The sequence below is a fragment of the Misgurnus anguillicaudatus genome, chromosome 25 (genome assembly GCF_027580225.2).
Source record: "Misgurnus anguillicaudatus chromosome 25, ASM2758022v2, whole genome shotgun sequence".
Taxonomy (NCBI): Eukaryota; Metazoa; Chordata; class Actinopteri; order Cypriniformes; family Cobitidae; genus Misgurnus; species Misgurnus anguillicaudatus.
In genome coordinates this window covers 32636994-32653270 of record NC_073361.2, presented here as the reverse complement: position 1 = coordinate 32653270, position 16277 = coordinate 32636994, and positions in this window count along the sequence as shown.

Here is a 16277-nt window from a genome sequence, read left to right as displayed (position 1 = left end):
TCCCAGAACATGTTGCTGATGAACCATACCAAGTTTCATAACAATACGCAATTGCGTTTCTGAAATACTTGAACTTAAAGAAAAAATTCAAAATGGCCGACACACAAAATGGCCGACCAAAAACCATTTGGTATCGTTTGACTCGGTATGCCTCAAGAAATCTAACAAGACCAGTCTCATAATTTTACATTCAAGTTTGCAGTAGTTATAAGCAAAAATAGACATTTTTTATATCTCGTGACCAGTAGGGGGCAGTGTGACGAAATGGTGCATGCACCCTCTGGTCATCACTGTTATGACATATACCAAGTCTCATATTAATACGCAAAAGTTTTGCGAAGATACAGGCTCAAACACATTTTGGCGTGCTCGCCCTCACATTCTTTGATGCGTTATACGACAACGGAATAGGTCTACCGAAAAGCTTTTGATAACTTTTTGTCTAGAGTGTCTCTAGATGATGCATACCAAAAATCAAGCCAATCACACGAGCGCTCTAGGAGGAGTTCGAAAAAGTAGGTGTTCAATATAATTCAAAATGGCCGACAGGAAGTACGTTTGACTCAGACATATTTGGTACAGTCGGACTCGGCATGAGCCAAGGAATCAATAGAGTGAAGTCTTATGTCAGTGTGGCAATTTAATCAAATGATATAAAGATTTTAAACAATTTATTTACATATCCTGACCACTAGGTGGCGCCGTCCTAAAGATTTATAGGTGCGCTCAGAACATGTCACCCGATGAACCATGCCAAATTTCGTAACCATACACCATTCGGTTTGTGAAATACTGAACTTAATGAGAAAATTCAAAATGGCCGACACCCAAAATGGCCGACCGAAAACCGTTTGGTATCGTTTGACTCGGCATGCCTCAAGGAATCTAACAAGACCACCTTCATGATTTTAGACTCAAGTTTGAAGTAGTTATAAGCGAAAATAGGCATTTTTCGAATCTCGTGACCACTAGGTGGCGCTGTGACGAAACGTTGCAGGCACCCTCAGGTCATGACTGTAATGACATATACCAAGTTTCGTGTCGATACAATAAAGTTTTGCGAAGATACGGCCTCACGTCCGTTTTGGCGTGCTCGCCGCCATATATGTTGTCAATTTATACGAGAACGCATTGGTCTATCAAAAAGCTTTTGATAACTTTTTGTCTGGGGTGTCTCTAGATGCTACATACCAAAGGACATGCAAATCGGACGGACGGTCTAGGAGGAGTTCGAAAAAGTAGGTTTTACGGAAAAATCAAAATGGCGGAAAGATGTGCATGACACAAATGACATCAACGTATGCAATTGAATCATCATGAGCAAAGGATTCAGAGGAAACAAGAATTTAGTTTCTAGGACTCACGGGTCAGAAGTTATGAGCATGAACATAAGTGGATTTTTGGACTGTTGGTGGCGCTAGAGGGTTTGAGTCAGACACACCAATGTTGCTATAGTAACTTCTAAGACCGTCCTCTACATGTGTGCCAAATTTCATAACTTTCCTATGTACGGTTCTATGGGCTGCCATTGACTTTAATGGCGGAAGAACAAGAAGAAGAATAATATATAAATATAGCTGCAAGCAGCGATACCGGGGTCAAGCCAAACATGGCAAAAAATTATTCATACGTGATGACTGTCATGATTTAAGATCTAAGTTTGCATTAGTTTTATGAAAAAAATAGCAATTTTTTGTATCTTGAGACCACTAGGTGGTGCGGTGCAGAAACAATAGATGGTGCCTCAGGTCATGACTGTGATGACACATACCAAATTTAGTGTAAATACGATAAAGCAATACAGAGATATAGCCTTAAATGACTTGACCACTAGGGGGCACTGACCAAACAATAAATTGTGACTCAGGTCTTGATTGTGATGACACCCACCAAATTTGGTGTAAATACAATAAAGAGATGCAGAGATATAGCCTTAAAGACTTGACCACTAGGGGGCACTAACCAAACAATAAATTGTGACTCAGGTCTTGATTGTGATGACACCCACCAAATTTGGTGTAAATACAATAAAGAGATGCAGAGATATAGCCTTAAATGACTTGACCACTAGGGGGCACTGACCAAAAAATAAATTGTGACTCAGGTCTTGATTGTGATGACACCCACCAAATTTGGTGTAAATACGATAAAGAGATGCAGAGATATAGCTTCAAATCTCTTGACCACTAGGGGGCACCGAAAAGTTTACAAGTCCTCCCAGAACATGTAGGTAATGAACCATACCAAGTTTCATAACAATACACAGTTGCGTTTCTGAAATACTTGAACTTAAAGAAAAATTCAAAATGGCCGACACACAAAATGGCCGACCAAAAACCATTTGGTATCGTTTGACTCGCCATGCCTCACGAAATCTAACAAGACCAGTCTCATAATTTTACATTCAAATTTGCAGTAGTTATAAGCAAAAATAGACATTTTTTATATCTCGTGACCAGTAGGGGGCAGTGTGACGAAATGGTGCATGCACCCTCAGGTCATCACTGTTATGACATATACCAAGTCTCATATTAATACGCAAAAGTTTTGCGAAGATACAGGCTCAAACACATTTTGGCGTGCTCGCCCTCGCATTCTTTGATGCGTTATACGACAACGGATAGGTCTACCGAAAATCTTTTGATAACTTTTTGTCTAGAGTGTCTCTAGATGATGCATACCAAAAATCAAGCCAATCACACGAGCGCTCTAGGAGGAGTTCGAAAAAGTAGGTGTTCAATATAATTCAAAATGGCCGACAGGAAGTAGGTTTGACTCAGACATATTTGATACCATCGGACTCAGCATGAGCCAAGGAATCAATTGAGTGAAGTCTTATGTCATAGTGGCAATTTAATCAAATGATATAAAGATTTTAAACAATTTATTTACATATCCTGACCACTAGGTGGCGCCGTCCTAAAGATTTATAGGTGCGCTCAGAACATGTCACCGATGAACCATGCCAAATTTCGTAGCGATACGCCATTCGGTTTGTGAAATACTGAACTTAATGAGAAAATTCAAAATGGCCGACACCCAAAATGGCCGACCGAAAACGGTTTGGTATCGTTTGACTCGGCATGCCTCAAGGAATCTAACAAGACCTCCTTCATGATTTTAGACTCAAGTTTGAAGTAGTTATAAGCGAAAATAGGCATTTTTCGAATCTCGTGACCACTAGGTGGCGCTGTGACGAAACGTTGCAGGCACCCTCAGGTCATGACTGTTATGACATATACCAAGTTTCGTGTCGATACACCAAAGTTTTGCGAAGATACGGCCTCACGTCCGTTTTGGCGTGCTCGCCGCCATATATGTTGTCAATTTATATGAGAACGCATTGGTCTATCAAAAAGCTTTTGATAACTTTTTGTCGTGGGTGTCTCTAGATGCTACATACCAAAGGACATGCAAATCGGACAAACGGTCTAGGAGGAGTTCGAAAAAGTAGGTTTTACGAAAAATTCAAAATGGCGGAAAGATGTGCATGACACAAATGACATCAATGTGTGCAATTGAATCATCATGAGCCAAGGATTCAGAGGAAACAAGAATTTAGTTTCTAGGACTCACGGGTCAGAAGTTGTGAGCATGAACATAAGTGGATTTTTGGACTGTTGGTGGCGCTAGAGGGTTTGAGTCAGACACACCAATGTTGCTATAGTAACTTCTGAGACTGTCCTCTACATGTGTGCCAAATTTCATAACTTTCCTACGTACGGTTCTATGGGCTGCCATTGACTTCAATGGCGGAAGAACAAGAAACAGAATAATAATAAGAAAACTAACAATAACAATAGGGTTCTACGCCCCTTCGGGGCTTGACCCCTAAATATAGCTGCAAGCAGCAATGCCGGGGTCAAGCCAAAAAGGGCACAGAAGAAAGTAAAGTTGAATTGGATAAGCAGATTGAAGAACCTAGATAAACCTAATAATTTTAGATAAAAAAAACAAAAAAGTTATAAACAAAAATAATTTAAGTTCTTGTCTACTGCAATCGTTCTTCTGTTATTGACAATCATGGGACATTAGAGCACTGAAGGACATGTGAGTGGTGTTTGCAGTGGCAAAACATGCGTCACATCATGTTACAACAAGTTTAATAACTCAAAAGAGACCATCCCCGTGTCTCTACGATGTTTTGATGCTGAGATATAGCTTTTGCAAAAACGGTCGATAAGGTATTCTCAATGGTTGCTAGGGAGTAACTTGGCAACCACCAGTGATTATAGTCAAAGCCATGAAAGGAATAATCCATGATGACTCATGGTTTTAGATGTGTTGTTGCAGTAGTTTTAGGCAAAAATACTATATTCTATCTCAAAACCAGTAGGTGGCGCAATGAAAAAATTGTGCATGCAACATCAGGTCATGATTGTGTTACATCTAGCTAGTTTTATGACAATACACTTTAGTTTAGTTAAGAAACAGTTGTATGACCATAAGGCTGGCTTGTTATCAAAGGTTTTGTTAAATTATAAGACCATCTAGTGGTGCAAGCACACAATTTTTTTTGTGTTGCCTCAGAATGTGCTCATGCATCAGCGTAGCAAATCTGGTGAAAAAATATATTTTCGTTACGAAGTTACAACCATTTATGTGTAAAAAACACAAAATTTGAATGTAATTTTTCGTTTTTTGCAATTTTCGGCAATTTCTGATGAAAATTTTAATATAACGCCAATAGAACTTTTTGTTCAGAAGGTAAGGTTAGTTTCTTCCTATGGTGTTTTCGAGACGATCGGAATAACGCTCGCGGAGATATTCACGCGTGTTTTTTAAGCGCTATTTTGCTGCCCAGGGTTAACCGTAAGGCGAAATCTGGCATGTTTGGTATCGTTGGACTCGGCAACTATTCAGAACTCCAAAGAAACAAGTCCTGTGAAAATACGTCAATCGGAGCCAAAGTTATAGGTGTATAAAACATTTCTCTGGCCACTAGGTGGCGCTGCAACGAAACTGTGCATGCACCCTCGGTTCCTGACTGGCATCAGAAGTACCAAGTGTCGTGTCAATAGGCCTAAGTTTGACGAAGATACAGCCTAAAATCAGTTTTTTTGCGCTCTACGTAAAATTTGTTAAGGCGGTATACGACAACGGATTGCTGTATCGAAATTCTTTTGATAACTTTTTGCCATGAGTGTCTCAAGATGATACATACCAATTTTCGTGGCAATCGGAGAAAAGCCCTAGGACGAGTTCGAAAAAGTAGGTTTTACGAATAATTCAAAATGGCGGAACAATTTTTATGACGGAAAATAACGACATAGGGTCCAATCGAATCGTCTTGAGCCAAGGAATCAGAGGAAGTAAGAATTTTGTTTCTAGGGCTTACGGATCAGAAGTTATAAGCAAAAACATAAGTGCAACTTTGGACTGTTGGTGGCGCTAGTGGGTTAGACATAGAGACTCCAAATTTGCTGTGGGGACACATTGGACTGTCCTTTATCAGTGTGCCAAATTTCATAACTTTCCTACGTACGGTTCTATGGGCTGCCATAGACCGCAATGGCGGAAGAAGAATAACTAATAATAATAATAAATATAGCTGCAAGCAGCGATACCGGGGTCAAGCCAAACATGGCAAATAATGATTCATACGTGAGGACTGTCATGATTTAAGATCTAAGTTTGCATTAGTTTTATGTAAAAAAAAGCAATTTTTTGTATCTTGAGACCACTAGGTGGCACTGTGCCGAAAGAATAGATGGTGCCTCAGGTCATGACTGTGATGACACATACCAAATTTAGTGTAAATACGATAAAGCGATACGGAGATATAGCCTTAAATGACTTGACCACTAGGGGTCACTGACCAAAAAATAAATTGTGACTCAGGTCTTGATTGTGATGACACCCACCAAATTTGGTGTGAATACAATAAAGAGATGCAGAGATATATCCTTAAATGACTTGACCACTAGGGGGCACTGACCAAAAAATAAATTGTGACTCAGGTCTTGATTGTGATGACACCCACCAAATTTGGTGTAAATACAATAAAGAGATGCAGAGATATAGCCTTAAATGACTTGACCACTAGGGGGCACTGACCAAAAAATAAATTGTGACTCAGGTCTTGATTGTGATGACACCCACCAAATTTGGTGTAAATACGATAAAGAGATGCAGAGATATAGCTTCAAATCTCTTGACCACTAGGGGGCACCGGAAAGTTTACAAGTCCTCCCAGAACATGTTGCTGATGAACTATACCAAGTTTCATAACAATACGCAATTGCGTTTCTGAAATACTTGAACTTAAAGAAAAATTCAAAATGGCCGACACACAAAATGGCCGACCAAAAACCATTTGGTATCGTTTGACTCGCCATGCCTCACGAAATCTAACAAGACCAGTCTCATAATTTTACATTCAAATTTGCAGTAGTTATAAGCAAAAATAGACATTTTTATATCTCGTGACCAGTAGGGGGCAGTGTGACGAAATGGTGCATGCACCCTCAGGTCATCACTGTTATGACATATACCAAGTCTCATATTAATACGCAAAAGTTTTGCGACGATACAGGCTCAAACACATTTTGGCGTGCACGCCCTCGCATTCTTTGATGCGTTATACGACAACGGAAAGGTCTACCGAAAAGCTTTTGATAACTTTTTGTCTGGAGTGTCTCTAGATGATGCCTACCAAAAATCAAGCCAATCAAAGGAGCGCTCTAGGAGGAGTTCGAAAAAGTAGGTGTTCAATATAATTTAAAATGGCCGACAGGAAGTAGGTTTGACTCAGACATATTTGGTACAGTCGGACTCAGCACGAGCCAAGGAATCAATAGAGTTAAGTCTCATGTCAGTGTGGCAATTTAATCAAATGATATAAAAATTTTAAACAATTTCTTTACATATCCTGACCACTAGGTGGCGCCGTCCTAAAAATTTATATGTTCGCTCAGAACATGTCTCTGATGAACCATGCCAAATTTCGTAGCGATACGCCATTCTGTTTGTGAAATACTGAACTTAATGGGAAAATTCAAAATGGCTGACACCCAAAATGGCCGACCGAAAACCGTTTGGTATCTTTTGACTCGGCATGCCTCAAGGAATCTAACAAGACCAACTTCATGATTTTACACTCAAGTTTGAAGTAGTTATAAGCAAAAATAGGCATTTTTCGAATCTCGTGACCACTAGGTGGCGCTGTGACGAAATGTTGCAGGCACCCTCAGGTCATGACTGTAATGACATATACCAAGTTTCGTGTCGATACACATAAGTTTTGCGAAGATACAGCCTCACGTCCATTTTGGCGTGCTCGCCGCCGTATATGTTGTCAATTTATATGAGAACGCATTGGTCTATCAAAAAGCTTTTGATAACTTTTTGTCACGGGTGTCTCTAGATGCTATATACCAAAGGACATGCAAATCGGACAAACGCTCTAGGAGGAGTTCGAAAAAGTAGGTTTTACGGAAAATTCAAAATGGCAGAAAGATGTGCATGACACAAATGACATCAACATGTGCAATTGAATCATCATAAGCAAAGGATTCAGAGGAAACAAGAATTTAGTTTCTAGGACTCACGGGTCAGAAGTTATGAGCATGAACAAAAGTGGATTTTTGGACTGTTGGTGGCGCTAGAGGGTTTGAATCAGACACACCAATGTTGCTATAGTAACTTCTGAGACTGTCCTCTACATGTGTGCCAAATTTCATAACTTTCCTATGTAGGGTTCTATGGGCTGCCATTGACTTCAATGGCGGAAGAACTAGGATGAATAATAATAAGAAAACTAACAGATACAATAGGTGTCTACGCCACTTCGTGGCTTGACCCCTAAATATAGCTGCAAGCAGCGATACCGGGGTCAAGCCAAACATGGCAAAAAATGATTCATACATGATGACTGTCATGATTTAAGATCTAAGTTTGCATTAGTTTTATGAAAAAATAGCAATTTTTCGTATCTTGAGACCACTAGGTGGCGCTGTGCCGAAACAATAGATGGTGCCTCAGGTCATGACTGTGATGACACATACCAAATTTAGTGTAAATACGATAAAGCGATAAGGAGATATAGCCTTAAATGACTTGACCACTAGGGGGCACTGACCAAACAATAAATTGTGACTCAGGTCTTGATTGTGATGACTCCCACCAAATTTGGTGTAAATACGTTAAAGAGATGCAGAGATATAGCTTCAAATCTCTTGACCACTAGGGGGCGCCAAAAAGTTTACAAGTCCTCCCAGAACATGTTGTTGATTAACCATACCAAGTTTCATAACAATACGCAATTGCGTTTATGAAATACTTGAACTTAAAGAAAAAAAATTAAAATGGCCGACACACAAAATGGCCGACCAAAAACCATTTGGTATCGTTTGACTCGGCATGCCTCACGAAATCTAACAAGACCAGTCTCATAATTTTACATTCAAGTTTGCAGTAGTTATAAGCGAAAATGTACATTTTTTATATCTCGTGACCAATAGGGGGCAGTGTGATGAAATGGTGCTTGCACCCTCAGGTCATCACTGTTATGACATATACCAAGTCTCATATCAATACGCAAAAGTTTTGCGAAGATACAGGCTCAAACACATTTTGGCGTGCTCGCCCTCGCATTCTTTGATGCGTTATACGACAACGGATAGGTCTACCGAAAAGCTTTTGATAACTTTTTGTCTGGAGTGTCTCTAGATGATGCGTACCAAAAATCAAGCCAGTCAAACAAGCGCTCTAGGAGGAGTTCGAAAAAGTAAGTGTTCAATATAATTCAAAATGGCCGACAGGAAGTAGGTTTGACTCTAACATATTTGGTACAGTCGGACTCGGCACGAGCCAAGAAATCATTAGAGTAAAGTCTCATGTCAGTGTGGCAAATAAATCAAATGATATAAAGATTTTCAACAATTTCTTTACATATCCTGACCACTAGGTGGCGCCGTCCTAAAGATGTATAGGTGCGCTCAGAACATGTCACTGATGAACCATGGCAAATTTCGTAGCGATACGCCATTCTGTTTGTGAAATACTGAACTTAATGAGAAAATTCAAAATGGCCGATACCCAAAATGGCCGACCGAAAACCGTTTGGTATCGTTTGACTCGACATGCCTCAAGGAATCTAACAAGACCACCTTTATGATTTTATACTCAAGTTTGAAGTAGTTATAAGCGAAAATAAGCATTTTTCGAATCTCGTGACCACTAGGTGGCGCTGTGACGAAACGTTGCAGGCACCCTCAGTTCAAGACTGTAATGACATATACCAAGTTTCGTGTTGATACACCAAAGTGTTGCGAAGATACGGCCTCACGTCCGTTTTGGCGTGCTCGCCGCCGTATATGTTGTCACGGTATACGAGAACGCATTGGTCTATCAAAAAGCTTTTGATAACTTTTTGTCAGGGGTGTCTCTAGATGCTAGATACCAAAGGACATGCAAATCGGACAAACGCTCTAGGAGGAGTTCGAAAAAGTAGGTTTTACGGAAAATTCAAAATGGCGGAAAGATGTGCATGACACAAATGACATCAATGTGTGCATTTGAATCATCATGAACCAAGGATTCAGATGAAACAAGAATTTAGTTTCTAGGACTCACAGGTCAGAAGTTATGAGCATGAACATAAGTGGATTTTTGGACTGTTGGTGGCGCTAGAGGGTTTGAGTCAGACACACCAAAGTTGCTATAGTAACTTCTGAGACTGTCCTCTACATGTGTGCCAAATTACATAACTTTCCTACGTACGGTTCTATGGGCTGCCATTGACTTCAATGGCGGAAGAACTAGGATGAATAATAATAAGAAAACTAACAGAAACAATAGGTGTCTACGCCACTTCGTGGCTTGACCCCTAATAAATATAGCTGCAAGCAGCGATACCGGGGTCAAGCCAAACATGGCAAATAATGATTCATACGTGAGGACTGTCATGATTTAAGATCTAAGTTTGCATTAGTTTTATGTAAAAAAAAGCAATTTTTTGTATCTTGAGACCACTAGGTGGCACTGTGCCGAAAGAATAGATGGTGCCTCAGGTCATGACTGTGATGACACATACCAAATTTATTGTAAATACGATAAAGCGATACGGAGATATAGCCTTAAATGACTTGACCACTAGGGGGCACTGACCAAAAAATAAATTGTGACTCAGGTCTTGATTGTGATGAAACCCACCAAATTTGGTGTAAATACGATAAAGAGATGCAGAGATATAGCTTCAAATCTCTTGACCACTAGGGGGCACCGGAAAGTTTACAAGTCCTCCCAGAACATGTTGCTGATGAACCATACCAAGTTTCATAACAATACGCAATTGCGTTTCTGAAATACTTGAACTCAAAGAAAAATTCAAAATGGCCGACACACAAAATGGCCGACCAAAAACCATTTGGTATCGTTTGACTCGCCATGCCTCACGAAATCTAACAAGACTAGTCTCATAATTTTACATTCAAATTTGCAGTAGTTATAAGCAAAAATAGACATTTTTAATATATCGTGACCAGTAGGGGGCAGTGTGACGAAATGGTGGATGCACCCTCAGGTCATTACTGTAATGACATATACCAAGTCTCATATCAATACGCAAAAGTTTTGCGAAGATACAGGCTCAAACACATTTTGGCGTGCTCGCACTCGCATTCTTTGATGCGTTATACGACAAAGGATAGGTCTACCGAAAATCTTTTGATAACTTTTTGTCTAGAGTGACTCTAGATGATGCCTACCAAAATTCAAGCCAATCAAACAAGCGCTCTAGGAGGAGTTCGAAAAAGTAGGTCTTCAATATAATTCAAAATGGCCGACAGGAAGTAGGTTTGACTCAGACATACTTGGTACAGTCGGACTCAGCATGAGCCAAGGAATCAATAGAGTGAAGTCTTATGTCATAGTGGCAATTTAATCAAATGAAATAAAGTTTTTAAAAATGTATTTACATATCCTCACCACTAGGTGGCGCCGTCCTAAAGATTTATAGGTGCGCTCAGAACATGTCACTGATGAACCATGCCAAATTTCGTAGCGATACGCCATTCTGTTTGTGCAATACTGAACTTAATGAGAAAATTCAAAATGGCCGACACCCAAAATGGCCGACCGAAAACCGTTTGGTATCGTTTGACTCGGCATGCCTCAAGGAATCTAACAAGACCACCTTCATGATTTTAGACTCAAGTTTGAAGTAGTTATAAGCGAAAATAGGCATTTTTCGAATCTCGTGACCACTAGGTGGCGCTGTGACGAAACGTTGCAGGCACCCTCAGGTCATGACTGTAATGACATATACCAAGTTTCGTGTCGATACACCAAAGTGTTGCGAAGATACGGCCTCACGTCCGTTTTGGCGTGCTCGCCGCCGTATATGTTGTCACGGTATACGAGAACGCATTGGTCTATCAAAAAGCTTTTGATAACTTTTTGTCATGGGTGTCTCTAGATGCTACATACCAAAGGACATGCAAATCGGACAAACGGTCTAGGAGGAGTTCAAAAAAGTAGGTTTTACGGAAAATTCAAAATGGCGGAAAGATGTGCATGACACAAATGACATCAATGTGTGCAATTGAATTATCATGAGCCAAGGATTCAGAGGAAACAAGAATTTAGTTTCTAGGACTCACGGGTCAGAAGTTATGAGCATGAACATAAGTGGATTTTTGGACTGTTGGTGGCGCTAGAGGGTTTGAGTCAGACACACCAATGTTGCTATAGTAACTTCTGAGACTGTCCTCTACATGTGTGCCAAATTTCGTAACTTTCCTACGTACGGTTCTATGGGCTGCCATTGACTTTAATGGCGGAAGAACAAGAAGAAGAATAATATATAATAATAATAATAATAAGAAAACTAACAATAACAATAGGGTTCTACGCCCCTTCGGGGCTTGACCCCTAATAATAATAATAAGAAAACTAACAATAACAATAGGGTTCTACGCCCCTTCGGGGCTTGACCCCTAAATATAGCTGCAAGCAGCAATGCCGGGGTCAAGCCGAAAAGGGCACAAAAGGATGTAAAATTGAGATTGGATAAGCAGATTGAAGAACCTAGGTAAACCTAATAATTTTAGATGAAAAAACAAAAAAGTTATCAACAAAAATAGTCTAAGTTCTTGTCTACTGCAATCGTCCTTCTGTTATTGACAATCATGGAACATTAGAGCACTGAAGGACATGTGAGTGGTGTTTGCAGTGGCAAAACCTGGGTCACATCATGTTATAACAAGTTTAATTAGTCAAAAGTGACCATCCCCGTGTCTCTACGATGTTCTGATACAGAGATATAGCTTTTGCAAAAACGGTTGATAAGGTATTCTCAATGGTTGCTAGGGAGTGAATTGGCAACCACCAGTGATTATAGTCAAAGCCATGAAAGGAATAATCCATGATGACTCCTGGTTTTAGATGTGTTGTTGCAGTAGTTTTAGGCAAAAATACCATATTCTATCTCAAAACCAGTAGGTGGCGCAAAGACAAAATTGTGCATGCAACATCAGGTCATGATTGTGTTACATCTAGCTAGTTTTATGACAATACACTTTAGTTTAGTTAATAAACAGTTGTATGACCATAAGGCTGGCTTGTTATCAAAGGTTTTGTTCAATTATAAGGCCATCTAGTGGTGCAAGCACACAATTTTTTTTTGTGTAGCCTCAGAATGTGCTCATGCATCAGCGTATCAAATCTGGTGAAGAAATATATTTTCGTTACGAAGTTACAACCATTTATGTGTAAAAAAACACAAAATTTGAATGTAATTTTTCGTTTTATGCAATTTTCGGCCATTTCTGATGAAAATTTTAATATAACGCCAATAGAACTTTTTGTTCAGAAGGTAAGGTTAGTTTCTTCCTATGGTGTTTTCGAGTCGATCGGAAAAACGCTCGCGGAGATATTCACGCGTGTTTTTTAAGCGCTATTTTACTGCGCAGGGTTAACCGTAAGGCGAATTCTGGCATGTTTGGTATCGTTGGACTCGGCATCTATTCAGAACTCCAAAGAAACAAGTCCCATGAAAATACGTCAATCACAGCCAAAGTTATATGCATATAAACATTCGTCTGGCCACTAGGTGGCGCTGCGACGAAACTGTGCATACACCCTCAGTTCCTGACTGGCATCTCACGTACCAAGTGTCGTGTCAATAGGCTTAAGTTTGGCGAAGATACAGCCTAAAATGTGTTTTTTTGCACTCTACGTAAAATTCGTTGACGTGCTATACGACAACGGATTGGTTTATCGAAATTCTTTTAATAACTTTTTGCCTTGTGTATCTCTAGATGCTGCATACCGATTTTCATGGCCATCGGGTAAAAACTCTAGGACGAGTTCGCAAAAGTAGGTTTTACGAATAATTCAAAATGGCGGAAAAATTTTCATGACGGAAAATGACGTCATAGGGTCCAATCGAATCGCCTCGAGCCAAGGAATCAGAGGAAACAAGAATTTTGTTTCTTGGCCTTACGGATCAGAAGTTATAAGCAAAAACATAAGTGCAACTTTGGACTGTTGGTGGCGCTAGCGGGTTAGACATAGAGACTCCAAACTTGCTGTGGGGACACATTGGACTGTCCTCTATCAGTGTGCCAAATTTCATAACTTTCCTACGTACGGTTCTATGGGCTGCCATAGACCGCAATGGCGGAAGAAGAATAACTAATAATAATAATTATTATAAAAAGAAAACTAACAAATACAATAGGGTTCTACGCCCCTTCGGGGCTTGACCCCTAATAAATAATAATAAGAAAACTAACAGATACAATAGGGGTCTTCGCCCATTCTGGGCTTGACCCCTAATAATAATAAAATTAAGAAAACTAACAAATACAATAGGGTTCTACGCCCCTTCGGGGCTTGACCCCTAATAATAAAATTAAGAAAACTAACAAATACAATAGGGTTCTACGCCCCTTCGGGGCTTGACCCCTAATTATTATAAAAAGAAAACTAACGGATACAATAGGGGTCTTCGCCCCTTCGGGGCTTGACCCCTAATAATAAAATTAAGAAAACTAACAAATACAATAGGGTTCTACGCCCCTTCGGGGCTTGACCCCTAATTAAAGCTGCAAGCAGCATTTACCGGGTTTCGAGCATTAAAGCACGTCAAAGACGTCAGACATCGCCGACCAGGCTGATCCAGCATCCACAAAAACAAAAGAGGTGGTCAGAAACGGTTCACACAGACTATGTATGCTTAAACACACGTGCGCCTATAAGACAAACATGTCACGTCCTTAATGTGAAGTCATTCGCAGCTACCAGACACACGTGTTCAAAGTTGTCAGCAAAAAAGGTGTTATCATTCAGTGAAATGTCTCCCTCTCTTCTCACGGAACATTGACAAACAGAACACTGAAGGAAATGTTTGTGATGCTTGCAGTGGCAAAACTTGGGTCACAAAATGTTAAAATAGTGTTAATGAGTCAAAAGAGCCGAACCCCATGTCTCTACAATGTTCTGATACAGAGATACAGCTCTTGTTAAATGGTTGCTAGGGTATTCTCATCGGTTGCTAGGGAGTGAATTGCAATCCACCAATGATTATACTCAAAGCCATGAAAGACATAATCCATGATGACTCATGATTTTAGATGTAATTTTGCAGTATTTTAAGTGAAAAAAACAAATAACCACTAGCTGGCGCTATGACAGACTTGTGCATGCAACCTCAAGTCATGACTGTGTTACTTGTAGCTAGAATCACGGCTATTCACTTTAGTTTAGTAAAGAAACAGTTGTATGACCATTGGGCTTACTCAATGTCAAAGGTTTTGTTCAATTATGAGGCCAACTAGTGGTGCAGGCATACCATTTTTTTTGTATTGCCTCAGACTCTGCTCAGATATCAGCGTATCAAATTTGGTGAAAAAATTTCATTTCGTTGCAGAGTTATAAGCATTTATATCTAAAAAACACAAAAAATGAATGTAATTTTTCGTTTTTTGCAATTTTCGGCCATTTCTGATGGAAATTTTAACATAACACCAATAGAACTTTTTGTTCAGAAGTTCAAGTTAATTTCTTCCTATGGTTATTTCGAGTCGATCGGAATAACCCTCGCGGAGTTATTTGCGCATGTTTTTTAAACGCTATTTTGCTGTGCAGGGCTAACCGTAAGGCGAAACCTGGCATGTTTGGTATCGTTGGACTCGGCAACAACTCAAAACTCTTAGTAAAAAAGTCCCATGAAAATACGTCAAACTCAGCTTAAGTTATAAGCATTTACATGATTCGTCTGACCACTAGGTGGCGCTGTGACAAAACGAGGCACGCAACCTCAGGCCATGACTGTCATCACAAATCCCAAGTGTCGTGTTGATACTTCATTTCTGTCCCCAGTTATAGCCAAAAAAGTCCAATTGGCTGCGCACACTTCAGACGTTTGGGCTTGGCATATCGACCGTGAGTCGAAAGTTCAACTTTTTTTTAATAATTATTGATATTCGAACTCCAAGGAACATTTTAGCACTGGAACGATTCTGATCGAGCGAAAAACCTAGGACTAGTTCGTTTTTATTTTTTTCGACAAAATCGAAAATACAGAAAAAAATTTATGACGGAAATAAAATCGGAGATATACATTTTTTAAGTTTGGAACCAGGGATTACAATGATACCAAACACTTGACTGTCTGATGTCCGGTTTAGGAGTTATGAGCACCAACGCGTCGGGCATTGCTATAGCGCCACCTATGGGCCGATTTGGCTGATTCACTGTATCTGAGTAGCCTGCTAATATACAACCAGTTGACCAAGTGGCAAGTTTCTACGACTTACGGTTTGGGCTGGGCAACGCGTTTTACCGTGGAAAAATAATAATAATAAAACAGACAAATACAATAGGTTTTCAGCACTTCGTGCTCGAAACCCTAATAAATAATAATAAGAAAACTAACAGATACAATAGGGGTCTTCGCCCATTCTGGGCTTGACCCCTAATAAATATAGCTGCAAGCAGCAATGCCGGGGTCAAGCCGAAAAGGGCACAAAAGGATGTAAAATTGAGATTGGATAAGCAAATTGAAGACCCTAGGTAAACCTAATAATTTTAGATGAAAAAACAAAACAGTTATTAACAAAAATAATCTAAGTTCTTGTCTACTGCAATCGTCCTTCTGTTACTGACAATCAGGGAACATTAGAGCACTGAAGGACATGCGAGTGGTGTTTGCAGTGGCAAAACATGGGTCACGTCATGTTATAACAAGTTTAATTAGTCAAAAGAGACCATCCCCGTGTCTCTACGATGTTCTGATTCAGAGATATAGCTTTTGCAAAAACGGTTGATAA